An 8,726-nucleotide genomic window follows, 5' to 3' on the forward strand; every position below is an offset into this window, starting at 1 on the left:
ATATATATATATATATATATATATACATACACACACACGCACAACCACACGTATAACACACATTTGAGGTGTATGTATGCATGTGAGTATGTATGTACATACGTATGTACCTATGCATTTCAGCGTATGTACCTGTGTGTATGTGTGTGCACATACGCTTTTATTTTAACGCAAATGTCCCTAAGATAGAATTCATTTGATAATGTATACTGAAAAAAACAATAATATAAAAATTTGCTGATAGACAGTTTAGACTTGTTATGCATATTTAGAAGAGAAGTGTACGCCTGTCGGAAAGCGGCAATGTTTGTAACGGCTTAACTGGATCTGAAAAGAACAAGGTTTGTGATATAACTGCAGGTTAATTTAATTTATTTTTACTGAACATCTTATAGAATTTACGATCCATAAAGCATTCTTATTTATAAATATTAGAAAATCCTTAAAACACGAAAACGTATTCTTAAGTTGTGTACAGAAGTGCACGATGTAATATTCTGTGTTCTTTGCTATTATTACATTTAGAAATATTTGTGTTGTTCTTTATGTAATGAAATCTATCCTTGTAGCTAGTAATACTGGATATACCAGTGTAACAACGAGTAGATTAAATTATTCATTCTTGAAGTATACAAGACATATATTCGAACTGGCGCTACTAAATTTTAGGATATTTCAGGCTATGGTTAAATTTTAAATTATATTGGTGCATTGGAAGTAGTCATTGCACTTACTTTTGTAGAAGTGTTTAGCAGCGCTTATATCCCAAATTGAATATAAGAAAGTCGCTATACTTCAATATGTAATCGTGTGTAATCTTTAATATTTGCTGTCGTTATACACTGAATACTATTAGATATTCACTTCATATTTTGATTCACTTCAGTCAAATGTTTGGTATATTCTGTGTGATACTTCTTGTACAAAAATGTCAGTTAAAACTGGTGTTGAATGAAAGGGAATTATGGCATAATTCTCGGTAGAGCACGATAATTTATATTTTCTTTTATTCATTGGAATTTACAATTAAGAGGAAATTACTATTTGTGGGAAGAAACTGACTGCAATATATCACTGCTAAGCGATCTGGATAAGTCCACCGATGGAATGTTATACGGTAGTGTCATTCGTTTCTGTTGTCACTAGATCTAAATTAATGAGTATTCGGTTTTCATTTTAATAGGAAAAAGTGTCTTCTGTTAAAATTGGCTGTTCTTAATAGCAAAATAAGTAATGGTACGAAATTAATTAGTGAATGAATTTGCTGTAACGTACCACCACTGGAAATCACATTGTTGTTGTGTATGAATTCTGCATTCGGTTTCGTGTTATGTAATAACGTATTTGATCTGTAGCAATCATACTCTTAAATACAAATTGACCAACAAATGCATTTACATTTATTTCTCTTTTGTGGAAAGGAGGACAGCGCTTTGAAGGAAGGAGACGATTACAACAACACCAGTACTCTATTTTAATATGTGTCCCGAAAGTATGAACCGCTGAGTTTGACTTAGCGGGATTAGAACTCAGAGTTTAAAGAGTTGGGGATCTTTTTTAAAACGGGGGCCACATTTTTCATTAACGAAACACTTTGAAACTTGGAACACTGGTAGAATGTGTCATATAAAACATCTTTTTCTCTTAGTCTTCTTAAAAAAAAAAAATGAAATCCATAAGTTATTCCATGTTAAAGTTGTCGTATTTCTGTAATTTCAACCAATCACTGACGTCCATTCAGCCGATATACATTAAGTGCCGACTACATAAACAAACGATTCTGAAACAATTAACCCTAACCCTAACCCTAGGGCTAGAGTTAGGGTTAGGGTTAAAGCAAATTTAAAATGAAAAAAGCAAATAAAACGGAGGTATGGAGATTAAATACGCTTTACATCGCTTAATCAGCCAAATGAGTAAATGTAAACAACTGAATACTTGTCAGTGATTGGTTGAAATTATCGAAATAAGACAATTATTTACATGAAATAAATTCGAATACAAAAATATTTTTCTGTTCTATAACACAAAATAGATAAGTATACGAAGTTTGAAAGTCTTTCCGTACCAAAAACACTACGTAAAACATTAATGAAAAATGTGGCCCCCGTTTTAAAATAGATCCAGAGTTGGAAGTGCTGCTGCAAAGCATATTTTTATTCCAGCGCTGCAACGATTCAGCACGCTGGCTGCCATCAATATTACCGTTCGCAATAATTGTAGAATACATGATAATCTTCCTTTTTTTTTCTTCCCTGAACATGCTAGTAAATATATATTCAAAAAGCGTTTATTGTGATTCATCATCGTATGAATAGGATTTCACGAGTGGCTCGATGAAATGATTTAGCCATTCGAAATAAATTGGAAGAGCCATAATTGAAATGAATTTCGGATAACTAATTGGTCCTTCAGAAAGATCAGCTTTTCTAAATATTTTCTGAAATGGATGCGACATTCTGATTTCTAACGTTACCTAACATGCTGTTATATAAGCAATATATATATGTATGCAAACATACACAAACACCACCACCCCATATATACGTATACACCCCCCGCCAACATATATTTTTAAATATATTCTTAGGGAATAATAAGTATTCCAGCTTATCAGAACATTTACCATTTTACACTTTACTAATGCAATGTAAACAGTATCATTTATAATATTATTACAAATTTGGGATTTTACCAATAGAACCGCATCTCCTAATTCAGGATAACCTTATTGTATGGAATACACATAGAAAGTTATATCCAATAAAATAATACAAGCATTAAAAAAAAAGAACATACTATAAAATACAATAAAAATATTTGAGAAAATAAATATAACTTACCTGTTATTTGTCTGTGGGGAAAGAAGATATTTTTAATCAGCGCTACACGTGTTTTTGGCGCTGGTGGGTGTTCATCAAGGCTATACCTAATACATGAATCCACCAGTACGTCCGCAGGCTATTTATCTTATTGTTATTTTTATTAACGGATCAAAGTTTAAAATACATAAATGTCATATTAAATAGAAAAATAAGAATATGAAAAAAAAATATATAATAACATTATATAAATTACAAGTGTATTTTTAAAAATTAAAAAATCAAGTCTAAATTACCATTTTTTAATGTGAAACTTAAGTTAAAGGTATTTAAAAAGATTGTCTAGTAAAAACCACTATATACCTTATAAATATATAAAATAAAACTCAGAAAAGAATCTAGTAAAATAAATTAACAAAGGGAGAATACTTATCGACATGATGTTTACTCGTTCTCGTTCCATTGCAAATGGCTGCTCCCTCTGTCATGCGCTCACTATTATAGGAATAACATAAATAAGATATTCTGAAAAAATTCTCTGAAGATTAATAATATTACAGAGGTTGAATTCAAAGGGAGATAATAACTAGACACTCTTAAATTCAGCTGTAACTGGATATTTTTATATAAAGTTTAAGATTTAGAGATTTATGTCTGATTAAATGTGGCTTGTCTATTTCTTTTAAGCTAATATTCTAGAAAGAATTTACTCCTACTTTATGTAGATCTCACGGTTATTTTCGCAAGATATTAAATAATTGTGTGAGTGTGAACCTCCGGTTATTACATTATGTGGTCCTTACGCAAGGCATCACAGTTAGGAATTTTTGACCGTTACTATGACGTCCAGTACCAGGGCTCTCATAATTTTCATTGGCATTATTTGGCACCGAACCTAACAGGAACATTCCACTTTTCCTTTAGATAACCCATGTCTTACTACAAATATATTTTACAAATACACAGTATTAACCGCCAACTCTAACTAGATATTTATCGGCTCGTGCACATTCAAAGCTGGATTGAGCAACCACTACTTAGCTTCAAGTCCCAGACAAAATCCAGCTGTACGTCTTTATCTCAGCTTATCGATAAACTCAAGAATCTATCAATTTCTTACACTTTAAAGTGGTCCATAGTCACCCATGCTAAACTATATACCAGCTATATCAACAGGTACGATCTCTGCCTAGCCGGAGTCTTATCTGTTTGTCGGGATGTACGTAATAGCAAAATTTTTACATGGTGACACAGATTACGTAATTAATTCTCAAAATACAGTTAACACCCTGCTCCGCGTCATTTCCTAAATTGCCCGTTTGTCCTCATAAACGTTCTCCTTTGAATACTCTCACATGCACCAAATGTTTAACCAACATTATATTCCATATAGATCTTATTTCTTGCTTTATATCTATTTTCATCTTTCCTTACCCTGTACACCATAAAAATTCTGGTAATTTGCCTTCCTCCACGCCAATCCCCACCCATTCGTAAACTTACATGCACGTTCGCCTACATGCACATCTACTAGTTCAAACAGTACATTCGCACGTGCTCAACAATGTGCATTCCTTAATTAGTAGATTTTAGTCATTACTATCATTGTTTATTCGCATACCTGGTAACCGACCGTGAAATATAAAATAATTATTTCAGCTTCTCGTACTTCGATACAAAATGAATTCCAAAACCTTCCACCTCAATAAACCACCAGTGTTCCTAAAATATGTATATCTACAGGGTGATTCAAAAGTCGCCATACATAGGAAACAGTTAATACGAACAGTTTTTTTTTAACAAGCTCTATATGGTTACGATTGTTTTGAATACGCATTGCAATGCATTTACCCCACTCATTGTGAACTCGTAAGAACACATCTGGTGACACTTGTGCAAATGTGTTGGTGATGCGTTCCTTCAAATGATTTATGTCTTTTATTTTTCGCGATACACCATGCCTTTCAAATGCCCCCAAATATAGAAATCAAAAGGGGTCAGATCAGGGGATCTTATAAAGTGTTTCCTATGTATGGAGAATTTTTAATCACCCTGTATATTTTAATGTAGGGTAAAATGAATAATGATTGTACCAGGTGTTCAGTGTGGAAATAAAAAACCTCATAGGTACATTTTACAAAATATGTTATAATTATATGCATAATTATAACTAGGGGTCGGCTTTACGCCTCACCATGCACTGCTAGAAATAGACGCTAAAGCTACTATTACCACCTTAAAATCTCAGCGATTTTAAGATGGTAACAAGAGCTTTAGCGTCTATTTCTAGCAGTGTGTGATGAGGCGTAAAGCCAACCCCTTGTTATAATTATGTATATGTATATATATATATATATATATATATAGTATTTTCTACGGATTGCTTGCATCTAACTTTCTTCCTATACAATCTTCCTACTCATTTCTTGTATCTGACATTTATACACACAAACTCACACGCACGCACACACACACAAACACACACACACGCACACACACACACACACACACACACACCCACACACACACGATGATTTGGTAAGTGGCATCGTGTTTAACAATTCTGTAAATAATAATAAACATAAAGATTGTATGTGACAACCATGAAATCGTTAGAGAAAATAGTCTAATATTGAGGCATTTGAGCCCTCAACGAGAAGAAGTAAGGTTTTCCGTATTCGTGGGAATCGAACCTACACCTATATGGATTCTCTAAATCATAGAGGTGTTGGTTCGAGTCGCACGCGTGGGGAAAAGCCGGCTTGTTTCGATCGAGGGCGTATGTATCCTAATATTAGACCATTCTCTTTAGATATTTCACACTGATCGCTTATGAGCTTTAAGCTTTTAATACATTATCTATATATCTATCAATAAATATATATTTTTATTCTTTTATATATTCTTATATATATATTTCGCTTTGGGATTTGGTGCGCAAGATTCTTTATGTGAGTTCGTGTGTTGATATATATTCTGTTGTGTCTCGGGAGAGTCATTCTCTTTTAGCGCCTTATAATTTAACACTCACTGGTAACGTTTCGACTTGTTTCTTTTCTATTTTTCTAAAATAAGGCACTAAAAGAGAATGACTCCCCCCATACACAATAGAATATATATAGATACACACACACACACGCGCGCGCACACATATATGCATACATACAATCTCAAAAATGTGCACACACTTACATACACATACATACACCTTTAGTTTATTAAAATTAATTATTTCGGTTGCACATTTGCAATGAGGCATTCGTAAATACATGTTTTCCGCGAGTTTTATTGTATGTGCGCAAGCGTATTATTCTCTGTGCGTGCGTGTGTGTGTGTGTGCGTTTGTGTGTGTGTGTGTGTGTGTGAGAGAGAGAGAGAGAGAGAGAGAGAGAGAGAGAGAGAGAGAGAGAAATAACTGCGACACGGATTCAATATTTCATGGTTCCTGTTGACAATGAGGAAGTATTACTTATGTTCCCAACTCCATTAAGAATCTATGATAAACCATCCTCACGTTTAAAAGGCGATGATGTACGCGCCACAACCAAGCATCTGTCATCTTGTTATATATATCGTGATTAGGATTAGCTGAGAGAAAAAGGTTAGGCGCCTCAAGTAATAATGAAATGTAGCATTAAAAAAAAATTCTCTCCATGATTATCAACCATCTAAATTACGTTGCTAAACTTTGTTTGTTTTACATATTTATTTAATTATATTTACACTGTTGGATGATAGTATCTCTGAGAACGGCGATCGCAAATGCTGATATCAAAGCTCAGTCGTTTATCAGCCGTAAATAGGTAGGCGTTCTATTAGTAAATATCAGTGTTAATGTCTTAATCAAGCAGCAATCATTTAATGACGTAGTCGCTGCTATAGAAACATAACATTTCTTTCTTTTTCTTCTTTTCTTTCTCTGTGTATTTGAAAAGAAAAGAAAAATGACAAATCTAAAGCGGAGTACTAAGTCACACTCTGTCACTTTCAATCCACTGCTGGAGGGAACTCTCGTAGAAAGCAACAAAATATAAAACTTTCCGATCTGAATATTGCCGTCTTTCTATATCATACTGCACTGATACGAGTTCAAATTCTAACTATTGCAATTTATCAATCTACCTCCACCAGCAAAAACCAATATTTCTTTCTAATATAGGCGCAAAGGCCTGGATGTTAAAGAGAGAAGCCAAGACGATTCCATCGATCCCATTTCTCCAATGGTAATTATCCTATATATCCTGATATGACGGTAGGCAAGGTGAACCTACGCGGAACCTGAACTCAGAACGTAAAGCCGGACGAACAGCTACTGATTTTAGTCCGGTGTGCTATCGATGATTCTGCCAGTTAGCCGCCTTGGCAATCATGAGTGATAAAATATCAACAATTACTAATGTACGAAATCGAGGTTTATCTCGACCTAGAGGAATGTGTTAAGAATATAAAAAGATTCACAACATACATTACGAAACGGAGAGTATATGCCACTGTGGAGGTGCGCTTCACAACATAGGAGGAAGCAATAAAGCACACCACAGAGGCAATAAGGACAGAGGAATGGGTGCTCTTGCCTTCGTACTGCGGCAAGAGAGTGGATACGGTGCCACCCGAATTGAAAGAAGAATGTCTGAGGACAGCCATAGTATATAAAATGAAAGACGGAAAGATTCTAAAGGCTACAAGGACCCAGAAGGTGAACTACTGGGGGTTTGGTATCGAATTAACGATTCAGACAACAACGGAGGACTTGAATAGTGTGGTGGATGATATTGTGCTGCCAGATGTGAGGCTGAGATTTATTGTGGAGGGTAAGCCGCCAGTATGTTTCTCATGTGGAGAAAGGGGCCACATGAAGGCACGGTGCACCCAAAGAAAGCCACAAACAGAACAGGAGGAGAGACATGAGAGTGTGGACCATGTAGCACAGGACAAGGCAACAGAAAAAGAAACGGAGAATGGATTCACTATGGTTAAAAAGAAAAGAATGAGGAGCGGAAAAAGAAGAGAGAAGAGGTGAGAAAAGAAACTGTGAAGGAGGTCAGTGGGAAGGAAAAAGAAAGGAAAAAGAAAGTGGAGTTACCAGTGAAGAAAGTGTGGGAAACCCAACTGTATGAAGGTGAGATGGAGAGACTATTTATGGAGGAAGAAATGAGAGAACCAAAAGTCCAAGAGAACAGAAAGATACGAGGAGGAGATTAAGTGTGGTATTATGTGACGTACCCCAAAATGTTGAAATAGAGAAAAAGATAATCAAGTTTCATCCAATAGCAAGAGTGGAGATGCCTTCATACGTCTACGCGGAGGATATGAATGCAATATTGATTGAAGAGGAAAACTACAGAAAGTTGAAAGAGATGTGTGGAGATAGTATTGACCCACCAGGAGTGGAGGTGAAATTTAAACAGTTGCCACAACTGGTGGATTTGAGAGATATCGAACCACTAATGAAGTTCTACTAAAGACAAAAAAAGTATGAAATTAAAGGGGGAAAAAAAGGAACGATTGTAAATAATACATATATCGGTTCAAATGGTATTGCATGGGAGTGGGGCCCATGCGTCCATTTTCATTTTTTCATGTTTATATAAATTTAATCTCATTTACATTCGTTTTATTTTTTTTTGTCCCCACTGTGGTCTTGTCTGTCTTTGTGGTGTCCCCATCTATGTTTTGGGCTTAATGCCTAATAAAGAAATCGGTATTTCGTCTGCCGTTACGTTCTGAGTGCAAATTCCGCCGAGGTCGACTGTGCCTTTCATCCTTTCGGGGTCGATTAAATAAGTACCAGCTATGCTCTGGGTCGATTTACTCGAATTAATCTCTTTGTATGTCCTTGTTTGTCACCTGTATGTTTAGCCCCCTGTGGGCAATACAGAAATATGTATTTATATATATATATAT

This window comes from Octopus bimaculoides, chromosome 6 (assembly GCF_001194135.2).
Source record: "Octopus bimaculoides isolate UCB-OBI-ISO-001 chromosome 6, ASM119413v2, whole genome shotgun sequence".
Lineage (NCBI taxonomy): Eukaryota > Metazoa > Mollusca > Cephalopoda > Octopoda > Octopodidae > Octopus > Octopus bimaculoides.